Source organism: Nuphar pumila, chromosome 2 (genome assembly GCF_984573655.1).
Source record: "Nuphar pumila chromosome 2, dmNupPumi1.hap1.1, whole genome shotgun sequence".
In the NCBI taxonomy this organism is placed as follows: domain Eukaryota; kingdom Viridiplantae; phylum Streptophyta; class Magnoliopsida; order Nymphaeales; family Nymphaeaceae; genus Nuphar; species Nuphar pumila.
Genome location: NC_143250.1, coordinates 33,123,662 through 33,137,104, shown reverse-complemented (window position 1 = coordinate 33,137,104; position 13,443 = coordinate 33,123,662).

Here is a 13,443-nt window from a genome sequence, read left to right as displayed (position 1 = left end):
ATTTAACTGTCAGTCTGTTAATATTTGATTTCAATCAACTAATAACTATTTCAGTCGACTAATATAGCCATTTTTTTGAAACTTTTAAAAGGTACATCTTTTCAGTTTTTCAAACGATTTGACCATTCAAAACTGTCTGTTTTGACACCCTTTCGTATCTCCAATGTATGAAATTCCTAAGCTATAAATAAGAGTGTGATCTACACTCAAAATAATCGAATTAAATTGAATTACATTGACTTGAAAGATCGAATTCTTTGTTTTTCACTCCTATTCATTCAAGTATTCATTTTCTCATTCATTAAGTATTTTTACTCTAGTTTTTTACTTTAATTCTTTTCATGAGTTAATGAAATTATGAGTTGAGTATTTCAGCAACCTTAGAAGCCTATTTCACTCCCTCTGCATTCATAAGAAAGGCTCGTAGGTTGATTGTAAGTTGGTTATTTCAATTTTTCTATAAAAGGACAGAGTATCCTTGGTTTAAAGGAGAAGTTTGCTTTCAACCGGGTTGTTGCTGAAAGTGGCACCGATTTTGGTATGTTTGATCTTATGGTGACATAAGTGTGATAGTGGAAATCTCAAGTGAGTTTTGCTTAGAGACTGAATGTAGGTCTTGAAGACCGAACCAGGATAAAATTCTTGTGTTTTTTGTGTGTGATTGCTTTACAGTATTCAAATTTCTTTAAATTTCAAAGACGAAGATTAAAAGCACTATTCACCCTCCTCTAGTGCTCGTTGCATCGATCCTACAACACTTTCATTTAATATCAGAGCAAGGTTTGTTATCTTTTGATCTTACCATCATCTAGCATAACAAGAACATCGTCTTCTCAGCACAAAGAAGGATGCTCTTCAGTTCGTCCTCCTCTCTTTGACGAAATAAATTATGACTATTGGAAAGTAAGAATGACAATATTCCTACAATCCATGAATCTTGAAATTTGGATAGTCATTTAAAAAAAGTACCAAACACCATCAACTGATTTCAGCCTATGGACCGATGAATCAAAGAAGACTGCTTCACTCAATGCCAAAGCTATGAATGTGCTATATTGTGTCGTTGACAAAGTAGAGTCCAAACGTATCTCTTAATGTTCTACTGCAAATAAAATTTAGCATACTCTTCTATTGACTCATGAAGGTATGCCAAAGGTAAAAGAATCTAAAAGTGCATCTTTACTTCATAAATTTTAAGTTATTTAAAATGAAGCAAAATGAGTCAATTTCTGACATAATAACTATAATGACCGATATTACTAATACTCTCAAATCTCTTGAAAAAGAATATTCACAAGTGGATTTAGTTAGAAAAGTCTTGAGGTGTTTAACTCCTGAATGAGAGAGAAAGACTACAACAATAGAGGAAGCCAATGATTTAAACACCCTTTCTCTTGAAGATTTAGTTGGTAATTTGATGGCATATGAAGTTCAACTTCAAGATAGACAAGAAGAAGAACCAAAGAAGAAATTTCTTGCATTTAAAGTCACTTCAGACTCTGAAGATTCAGATGAATATGAAGATATTTCTCATATCACTAGGTAATTCCAAATATTCATAAAAAAGGAGAGATTCCAAAGAAAGGTGAAGAAAATTGAACCATTAAATCCTGATGAAGTCAAGTGTTTCAACTGCAAAAAGGCTGGACATATCAAAAGAGATTGTCATCTTCTCAAAATCAAGCTTAAGGACCAATTAAAGAAGAAAAATGCATTTCAAGCAAGTTGGGATAAAAGTGACTCTTCTTCCGATGAAGAATCAAATAAAGAAGTCACCAACATGTGCTTTGTAGCAAAAGAAGACTCGGTAAGTCAATTTGATTATAATGACTTATTAGAAGCTTTTAATGATTTATATGCTAAATTTAAGAGTCTAAGTTCTAAAAATAAAGAGTTGAAAACAGAAAATTTGATTCTTGACTCTAAGAACAATTTATTACTTCAAGAGATGGAAGATCTCAAGAAGGAAAACTTTTCTCAAACATTTAAGATAAAAAAAATTGGCATTAAAACCAATGTCTTAAAAGAAGAGATATCTAGTTTGAAAGAAAAATTTAATGATCTTCGCTCTATAGTGACTAAGTTTACTAAAGGTCAAGAAAATCTAGAAAAACTTCTTTGTCCTCAAAGATGCTCGGTTAACAAAACTGGATTGAGATATAGTTTCTTTGATACTCAAAATAGACCAAACTATGTGGTAAAAAATTAAAGTCAAAATTATTAATCATTTGTTCGAAGAATTCAGTTTTCTAGACATGTATATTATGGTAGAAACATATCACATCATGATACTTTCAATGCATATAAGCCTAGACATGTTTATCCATCTTATCATGCTTCCTTTTATAATTCTAGAAATGCTAAAATATTTTATGTTAGAAAGAGTGATTATTTTCAAAGGAAACCAATATCCAAATGGATTTGGGTTCCTAAGACTAACTTACATGGATCCGAAAATAAAAAGGGGTCAAATGCTTTGTGTTCCAAATTTGTTGTAGGTACACAAAATAAAGAACAAGTGGATCTTGGACAACGGTTGTTCCAAACATATGACTGAAAGGCCAGAGTTATTTTTCACCCTTCAAAGTAAGGATGAATGAACTGTCACCTTTGGTGACAATAGTAAGAGAGAGGTAATCAGTATTGGTAATATTGGTAATCCAAAATTTTCCTTGATAGAAACTGCTATTTTAGTAGATAAATTAATGCATAATTTGTTATCTATTAGTCAATTATGTGATAAAGGTTTTCTCGTTTCTTTTGAACTTAATTTTTGCTTAATTTCTGATTCTTGTTCGAAAAAAATCATCTTTAAAGGAAAAAGAAGAAACAATGTATATGAACTTTATCTTAATGAGTTACCCACCTTCAATAAAAAATGTCTTATTGCTTCAAATAAAATTCAATGGTTATGGCACAAGAGACTTGGACACGTTAACTTCAAATTGATTTCTAAGTTATCCAAGAATGCTCTTGTTAGAGGCCTTCCTAGAATATCATATAAAAAGAATCATTTATGTGATGCTTGCCAAATGAGTAAACAAATCAAGAGTTCTTTCAAAGCAAAAGATATAGTTTCAACAAATCGTCCTCTCAAACTTTTATATTTAGATCTATTTGGACCATCTAGAATTCAAAGTTTGAATGATAGTAAATATGCTTTTGTTATAGTAGATGATTATTCTCGTTTTACTTGGGTGATTTTTCTGAAAAGCAAAAATGATGTTTTTTCTGAATTTTCTAAATTCTGTAGAAGAATTACAAATGAAAAATCTACCTCTATTATTACTATTCGTAGTGATCATGGTGGAGAATTTGAAAATGAATCTTTTCTAAAATTCTGTGATTTACATGGAATATCTCAAAACTTTTCTTTTCCTAGAGCAGCTCCCCAAAATGAAGTTGTTTAAAGAAAGAAAAGAACATTACAAGAATGTGCTAGAACCATGCTTCAAGATAAAAAAATTACCAAAATACTTTTGAGCTGAAGCAGTAAATACAACATGTTATGTTTTAAACCGCGTTCTTATTCGACCATTTTTACATAAAACATGTTTTGAATTGTATTATGATCATATACCAAAGATCTCATATTTCAAAAATTTTGGTAGTAAATGCTTCTTGTTAAATACCAAAGATAATCTTGATAAGTTTGATTCAAAATTAGACGAAGCAATATTTCTTGGATATTCTTCCAGAAGCAAAGCTTATCGTGTTTTTAATAAAATAACTTCTTGCATTGAAGAGTCTTTACATATTGTATTTGATGAGAATTGTGAGCAGGTTATACCTCTAAGCGAAGGAGAAGAAGTCATACCTCAAGGAGAACCTTTGATAGAAAGTGTTTCACAAGAAAACATTCTTCAAAATCTTTCACCAGTTTAAAAAGAACTTCGTAATCATCCACATGAGCAAATTATTGGAGAAATAAAGAGTGGTGTCCAAACTAGAAGTCAATTGGAAGAATATATTATAAATTTTGCTTTCATATCAAAAATAGAATCAAAGAATATCAATGAAGCTTGTGATGATGAATTTTGGCCTTTGGCCATGTCTGGATAACTTAACCAATTCACTCAGAATGATGTATGGGATCTAGTTGATAGACCAAAGGATCACCCAATAATCGGAACAAGATGGGTCTTCTGAAACAAGCTAGACGAGAATGGTAAAGTCATTCGAAACAAAGCAAGGCTAGTAGCACAAGGCTATAACCAAGAAGAAGACATAGATTTTGATGAAACCTTTGCACCAGTGGCTCGATTGGAGTCAATTCAAATGATGCATATTTTTGCTAGCTACATGAATTTTAAGTTATACCAAATTGATGTTAAGAGTGCATTTTTAAATGGATACATCAATGAAGAAGTTTATGTAGAACAACCTCCGAGCTTTAAAGATGAGAAATATCCAGAAAGAGTCTACAAATTAAAAAGAGCTTTGTGCGGACTCAAACAAGCATCAAGAGCATGGTATGAAAGACTATGAAGTTTTTTAGAGAAATTTGATTTTTCCATAGGTCGGGTAAACTTTACTTTATTTATTAAAAATATAAAATTATATATTCTTATTGTGCAAATTTATGTTGATGATATAATATTTGGTTCTACTAATGATTCTCTTTGCAAAGATTTTGCTAAAACTATGCAGAAAGAGTTTGAAATGAGCTTGATGTGTGAATTGAACTACTTCCTTGGACTTCAAATAAAGCAAACTGAAGAAAGAATCTTCATCAATCAAGCCAAGTATATAAAAGAACTTCTTAAAAGATTTGACATGTACTCTTTTAAATCAAGAAGAAATCTTATGAGCACAACTACCTCTCTTGACAAATATGAAATTGGTAAAACAGTAGAACTAGACATTTGCTCATTATTAGACTTATAAATTGTTTTTGAAAACTTTGTTTTACTTGAAAATTTTTAAAACTGAACTTTTTAGTCGACTGAGATTTGACGATTAGTCGACTGGTAGTTGGTTATTTTTAAAAAGAAAACAGAACCGATAACTTGTTTTAAAAATAAAGGCAGTTGACCCTTTTCTTTCAAAAGCCACTGTCATGTTTCTCTCTCTCTCTCTCTCTCTCTCTCTCCTCTACAGTAACCACCCTTTTTTCTCTTTTCTAAAACCTTTGGAGAATCTGCGTCCCTCTTTCACTCATCAAGAGACGATAACCTCTACAACGCCTGACAATCCCTCTTCCACTCGCTGGACATCGTCACTACAGCACCGGACGCTGACATCCATTATGTTCCTCACAGCATCTTGTCACTCCCTGTGGCAACACCATATTCGACAGGTTCCAGTTTCTTTGCCCCTTTCTTGATGATGATGTCTCGTCAGAAAACTGCCTTCGGACATGCTTCCCCTTCCTCATCCACACCCACAACCAAGGCTCGACATGGATTCTCTCTTAGCCTTCTTCAAAATCCTCTTTTGTATGATAGGTTTGGATCTATATTTGTCCTTTCGATTTTACCCGATCGAAACGTTCTTTTTCATGTCTATGAACGATATAATCTCAAGGCATTGTTTACAGGGATTTCACATCTTTTTTATGCTTCTTCCAATCATGATTATTATCCTTTATTGATCCATTTATTTTACACAAATTTGCAAATAGATCACGATATCGGTTTTCTTTCCTCTCTCGTTAGAGATGTAAATCAAATTTGATTATAAACTTCTTGGACAGATTCTTAATGTTCCATCTTCTGGCACTCTTTTTAATTCCATTGAACTTGAGAATGAAAAGATTTTCAACCAAATACTACTTTCAGGCGCTCCTCATTGTCCTCCATTTCAAAATACTAATCTTCAACCTCGCGCACGAATTATAGGAAGAATTCTTGATAACAATGTTCTTCGAAAGACAGGATCTTTTGATTATTTTTTCACTGATCTTTCTACTGCTCTATATGTCTTATTTGGAAATATATCTGCAAACTGGGCACATGTCTTCTTTACTACTTTATAGAAGCAAAAACCTTTTCTTCCATATGGCTTAATCCTTACTCAAATCTTTAAATATTTTAAAGTGCCTCTGGATACTGAAAAGTTTGTTACTCAAAAAGAAATCTTTGATGAAATTGTTCTTAAATGCATGAAACTTTCCTATCTAGTACCTTCATCCTCTGGATCTCCTATATCTCCTTAACTGTCACCATCTCCTATATTGCCTGCATCTCAAGACAAAAGGAAGAGATTCTCTACTGAAAAAGATGATGATGAAATTCTGAAATGCATTGAAGCTCTGGAACTTCAACAACATACATTTCGTGAAGATGTTACTCAACAACTTTCATTTATTCAGTCTGATATAGCTGAAATCAAGGAGATGCCCAAGTAATACTTCTCTTGAACTTTGTTTACTGATATTGCGTTGATAACATTTTTTTTGGTTGTAATATTTTGAACTTGTATTTGCATTTTTTTTATACTCTGACTCCACCTACTCCTTTTGATCATGACAAAGGGGGAGAAGAACACCAATATGCATAAGAAAAATGTGTTTGATGAATGTGTTATACATGAGAAGAATGTGTTTGATATTATGCTAACTTCTTATGTTTTGACAACATATTGAAAGCGGGAGTAAGTTTAAGTTTTCTATTTGTTTATCAATGCTCTATCTGTGACTAGTTTCTCATCATAAAAAATGAAGATTGTTAAGACAAGGAAGTTGTACACGATAATTCAAGCACAAGATTTTGATGATGCATAACTGGAATAACTGAATTTCAGCTAAAAAATGAAGAAAGATGAAAAGAATTAAAGAATTCGTTAAAGAATCTATGAAGACAAGTATGCAAATGTAAATCTCTTTAAAATCTTAGATTCTTGTAAGAGCCTTACTTTGATTGCATATCTTACTTGCATTTCACCTAAAAATACTTACAAAAAACTTTTCTAAAAGAACCCTTGGCGAAAATCATTTTAAAAAGCTCTTTACCCATATTTTCAGGTTTATCAGTCGACCAATAGACTCATCAATCGACCAATTTTTTCGCGCCAGTTTTTTAAAGCAAAACATCAACTTTCCGATTAGTCGACCGACCAAAATGTTCAATTTTTAAAAAATTTAGCCGGAGTCGACTAAAAGTGTTTTTCAGTCTACTAATGATTTTCATCAGTCGAGTAACTTTTCTTTAGTCGACTAAGTTTCAAAAACCAAAATTTAAATTTGTTCGGCTAGATACAGTAGTCGACTGAATTTAACTGTCAGTCTGTTAATATTTGATTTCAATCAACTAATAACTATTCCAGTAGACTAATATAGCCATTTTTTTGAAACTTTTAAAAGGTACATCTTTTCAGTTTTTCAAACGATTTGACCATTCAAAACTGACAGTTTTGACACCCTTTCGTACCTCCAACGTGTGAAATTCCTCAGCTATAAATAAGAGTGTGATCTACACTCAAAATAATTGAATTAAATTGAATTACATTGATTTGAAAGATCAAATTTTTTGTTTTTCACTCATATTCATTCAAGTATTTGTTTTATCACTCACTGAGTATTTTCGCTCTAGTTTTTCACTCCAATTCTTTTCGTGAGTTAGTGAAATTGTGAGTTGAGTATTTCAGCAGCCTTAGAAACCCCACTCCATTTGCATTCATAAGAAAGGCTCGTAGGTTGAATGTAAGTTGGTTATTTCAATTTTTCTGTAAAAGGATAGAGTCTCCTTAGTTTAAAAGAGAAGTTTGCTTTCAGCAGGGTTGTTGCTGAAAGTAAGACCGATTTTGGTCTGTTTGATCTTGTAGTGACACAAGTGTGATAGTGGAAATCTCAAGTGAGTTTTGCTTGGAGACTGGATGTAGGTCTGAAAGACCGAACCAGGATAAAATTCTTGTGTTCTTTGTGTGTGATTGCTTTGCAGTATTCAAATTTCTTCAAATTTCAAAGACGAAGATTAAAAGCACTATTTACCCCCCCTCTAGTGCTCGTTGCATCCATCCTACAACACTTTCAGTAATTATCGTATACATGAGAAAAAAACTACATACTATGAGTGATTGTCACTAGAAGATCTATTGCACAAAAGTGGCTGGCGCAATGTTCTTTCAAGTGAAGAAGTATTAAAAAATACATATTTATGGTGGATCATTAAACAACCGTCGAGTCTAAAAAATGCATGTTACGTGGATTGCAATTGTTATTCACAAACACCTATATAATAACCCAAAGATGACTTCAAGAGAAATCATCAATGACATCAGTCACGCAAAAGGTGTAGAGATTAGTTACAAACAAAAATGATGTAGACGTAAACGCATGAAAAAAGAACTATATGGTTCATATGAAAAGTTCTTCAATATGCTTCTTGTCTGTTTGGATAATTTGATGATGACAAATCTAAGAATGCTAAGGTTCATTAAGATTGAAAAAAAAGATTGATTTAAGTATTTATTTTTATCCTTCCAATCATCCCTTGATGACTTTTTAAAAGGGTGTCCAATTCTTATGGTAAATGACATGTTTGTGAAAGAAAAATACGTATATTGTTGTAGGCTCATAGTATTGATCATTGTGGTGAGATGTTTCTGGTAGCATTTACAGTTGTAGAGAAAGAGTTCATCAGAAACACAAATTCATACACTTCGACGAGTTTAGAGAGAACAAAATTAATTATTATTTCAGATAAGCACTCAGGGTTAAATTATGTCATTTATCACACTTTTCCTACATGTCATGTAGGATATTGCATGAAGCACTTGATAAAACTTTTCTAAAACATTTGGTTCACCACACAATGCACTTTGGTGAAGCGCAACTCAAGAAACCATTTAACCATAGTGCATATATATTTTTGAAAAAATTCAAAAGCAAGACACAACCACATATGATTATATTGCCACCAACATTAAACCACAGTTTTGAGCCACAACTCACTTTCTAAGAAAAAGATATGGGTGTTTAACATCTAATAAAGTGCTTCAATTCTTGGATTCTCTCCATACATGACAAGCCCTTAGTGCTTCTTCTAGAGAGGCTTTGTCTCATTCTGATGACATTGTTTGAGAAAAAAAGAATATCGGAAAGAAAATATCAAATATTGTTTACTTGAGGTAAAAGAAAATATAGAAACACAAAAGAGAAAGCTAAAACTATATGTGGTTATTGTACCTTGTCATCGACGTATGCATAAGGGTCATGGTCGATCTCACAATTATAATGTTGATAATGACAAGATGTTATGATTTTGTGAAGAGTGGCAAGTGAGTGAGATTTCATGCGAACATGTGATTGCATGTATTTTGTATGAGGGCAAGCTACCAGAGGATTACTATGATAAGTACTTCAAAGTTGAATTGTATCTAGCTATATATCATACATTTTCATTTATTTCAATAGCGGATAATATCTCACACAATGCTCTATTAACTCTTATTACAATCTATCCACCAAAGTTGATGCATCCATAAGGGTGACCTAAGGTAAAAAGATGAAAAACAATGCCTAAGGATGTTGTATCATACAAGTGCAGTATATGTAGTGAGGTTGGTCACAACAAGCGAAAGTATGCATAATAGTATCTTTGGGTACCTCTTATTGCAAAATTAGTATGTTTGTGAGTGCTTTTCTATGTGTGTGTATTTGTTAAGAATTATTGAACCACATTGATTATATGTATTTCTAAAGTTTTTTAATGAAATGCTCCAATACCTTATGTCTTCTATGCATATCTTAGGTCTTTTGCGATATGCCACCTAGAAAAAAAAACTAAAGCCCCACCCCCAAGCATGGATCCAATTGTGGTAAGGCTATAATGAAACAAGTTATATGCATATACAATTAGTGATACTATATATATGTATTTATATTCAATTGCAATTGATCATGAAAACATGTTAATGACAACCAACCACATGGTTGTGAAAGAAAATAGTTGTCCGAGCATGATTTTTTCATGGACACTTTATTGAACACTGATGTAAATGTTAGGTTTGCATATTTGTTTGTTTATTATGTTTGTATTTAGACTCATTTAAATCTAATATAAATGTACCACATATGTTGATTATGTAACATAAAAAAATATCCATACAAAGAATTATTGAGAAACATAAACAGGACATGATAACAGGAATGCAACTACCAAGTTTATTTACTTTACCTCATATTTTTCGGTGAGTCAAAAGTGATAGTCCTTCTATTTTTATACCGACAAAGATAAATTAACTACTTAACATTGTTCACAATAAATGGTCGAATGTCCTACTGTAAGGGGATCATTCTTTTTTGAAGAACCAAAACTTATTATATCCTTATGATAAATATGATAAGGTATTTGTTGAATAACATTGCACACTTATATTTATGCTTACACCACATACAATGTTGCTTATGTCTTCAATTCGATTTATGTTGCAAATCTTAATTTCTCTCAATTGGGGCAATCAACAATGTGTTCTTTAGGAGATGAATATGAAAGAGAGAAAGTTCAGGCTATACAATTCTATGGCAATCACAACTCATGCAATTGAGAACATCATATCTCGAGTACGAATTGGTTACTTATTTAATAATATCTTTATTTTTATCTCATATTAGGTAGGATTAATGTTGGGCTACAAGTTTTCTTTTTTTGCATATTGCTTTGGCTATGAGGCTTTTATCTGATTGGATGGCTTGTCCCATGGATGGTGTTCCTTAATACGATAACAGGTAATTACTTTGCACATATTTGTTAACTTAGTACTTACATATACATGTTGAATTTGTATATGATTGTTACATGGTTGATTATAACATATTTATCCTACTGTACATACAATACTTGGGGAGAAACATGAAACTCAATTTCACAAGGTACATGTTTATATGTCTTGTTTTATTATGTTTTTAGGATGCAAGCTGATTAATTGTTTATTAATAACCTTTTTTTAGGCTAATGCAAAATATTGTAGTGTGTAAATGGTCAATTACTACGAGAAATTAAAGAACAAGAAAATGCAAAAAGAGAAAGCCCAAAAGAAGGCAAGGGAAGAAGAGACAAAGAAGCAAAGAAGCAAAGAAGCAAAAAAGATCGCAACACAAAATAAAGGCAAGAGAAGTGAAGCCAATAACCACAAAAGGTTCAGATGCCAAACAAAAAGCAGAGTACAATAAACAAACGAAAGCAAATGAGGCACCAGAGGATCTTGATGAGGAAGTTGAGATGAAGGAAAAGTGAGATTTTCTGAGTCATTGTTGATATATAATCAAATGTTTTATAAATTTGACACTGACATTAACCTATCATTACTAATGAATTTTTATTGTATATTATCTTCTTTGCATATAATTTACTGTATAGTTAGCTTGTAGATGATAGTAACAAGGTTATACAAATGATAACCCTGATAAAAGTAGGTTCTGACAATTGCAGTGATGTTCACATATAACATTATAGGAAATAGAGAACACTCACAAATATAGGTAATAATTCACATACAGAGGACATCCACAAATATTTGCCTGGGTCCACAACTATGATAAAAATGTTCCAACCTTCGTGCGTTAATTGCATATAGATCTCATTTAAGTATACAATAATTAAAGTTGAAAAATAACATCCGCAAATACATGCTGGAGTTTGCAAATATGCTATGAGAACGTATAAATTCACATGTTTAAGAGTACATATATTACAGAAGAACTTAAGTACAATAACGACATCTTCAAATAATAGAGTACATTTACATATACATGATATAAATTTCCTCAAGTTCCCAAATAATGGAGTACATTTGCATAAACATCACTATATCTTATATCTTATCATCTTTTTGTACCAAAATTTCTATTACAAAATCTCAGAACTGTTTGATACTGCTGCAGATGCATGTTGTAAAAAAGGATATGCATGTCCAAAAAGCTAACATATTGTTGAAATCTTCACACATTTAGAAGTTGGAAATCAAAAGAAATGCACCATTTCCAACACCAAAAGGGGAAACTTATGCTCAACTATTCCCATAAACAGATACACAAGGTGTTCATATATACATGAAGCTCAATTAAGAAGTGATCAAGGGCTTACTAGTTCATTGCTGGTGAACCCAAACCAACTGGTGAATCGATTGTCGAGATAGAACGCTAAAGGCAAAAGTAGACAGGCAACACTTGGTAGAGTGAGATATACAAGCATGCCGAGAATGAACCAAAGAATACTAAGACATGTGGTATGACTGCATAAGATGCATATGGGGTTCTAAATGCATGTAGTGATGTGATAACTGCATGTGACTATGATAAAGTTGTGACATAATGCTTTCATATGTTAATTATATCATGCATGTGGTAGTGACAACATGATGTAAATGTACAAGTGATATAGGACCTAAATATAAATATAGTATGTCATGTAATGTGTGCATGTTTGCCCATGTGTGAAAGTTGAGCATGTGTTTCCCAACCGTTATAGGAAAATTGGGTGGTAATGCTCGATGTCATCCCGACAGAGGGTTTGACATAAAGTATTGATTATAAATGCAACCCTATCGGTTGAGCTTGTGCACCTCTCGTGTACTCGAGACAGTCTCTCTATAAGCAAGTGAAATAATGTATTAGTGAAATAGACTCACTTTAGGTTTTATGCAGTTGTATTTATGCTCATGTCTTTGATGGTTGATGTTTTTGATGACGATACTATTGTTACATCATGATATGTGTTGACAAAGTATTTTCCTGAATTCAACTGTTGTAGTTATTCAAATGATTGGATGATTAATTATTGACTTGCATACTTGTTTGTGTATATATATGTATGTTTGTTGTTGTGTATGCATGCAATGTTAATGTGATTTCTTATCGAGACTTGGGAGGAGTCAGACCCACCGATATTATTATTTTACAAACGCGATGAAAGGAGCTGTAAAGCAGTTGCGGGAATGCGGTGGGGCATCATGCGAACCATTTGTTCTTATTTTTAATGTTGTTGACATTAGTTATTTTTTAATATCTATTACTCTGATTGTTTAACCATGAATAATTTAATTATTGAATATAACTTCAATTTTTGCATGGTGTGATTCGTTATTTCAAATACCTGTAACTCACCCAACTTATCTGACTCAAACTAAAAAAATATTTTTCAAAAAAAAAATGACATATTTTTGGGTTAAAATTTTGGAGCATTATAGATTTGGTATCAGGAACTAGGCTAAAAATTTATGAAGTAAAATTGTTTTAATATGAAAACAAAGTTAATATTGAAGTATTTTAAACAAACAAACATTAGATTCTTGGTTCATGGCCCTTCCAACACTCCAGCAATGCTCTGCAAGTATGTTCTAACATATCTATTTAAATTATACTATTATGTAATTATGTAAATGAGAACCTAAAAAATTTCTAGAGACAACACATAATCAACCTAACAATGAGATTCATGTTAACTTATATTGATTTTATTCGAATAGTTGATGTGGGCAATTAGATGTAATGTTGCATGGTGA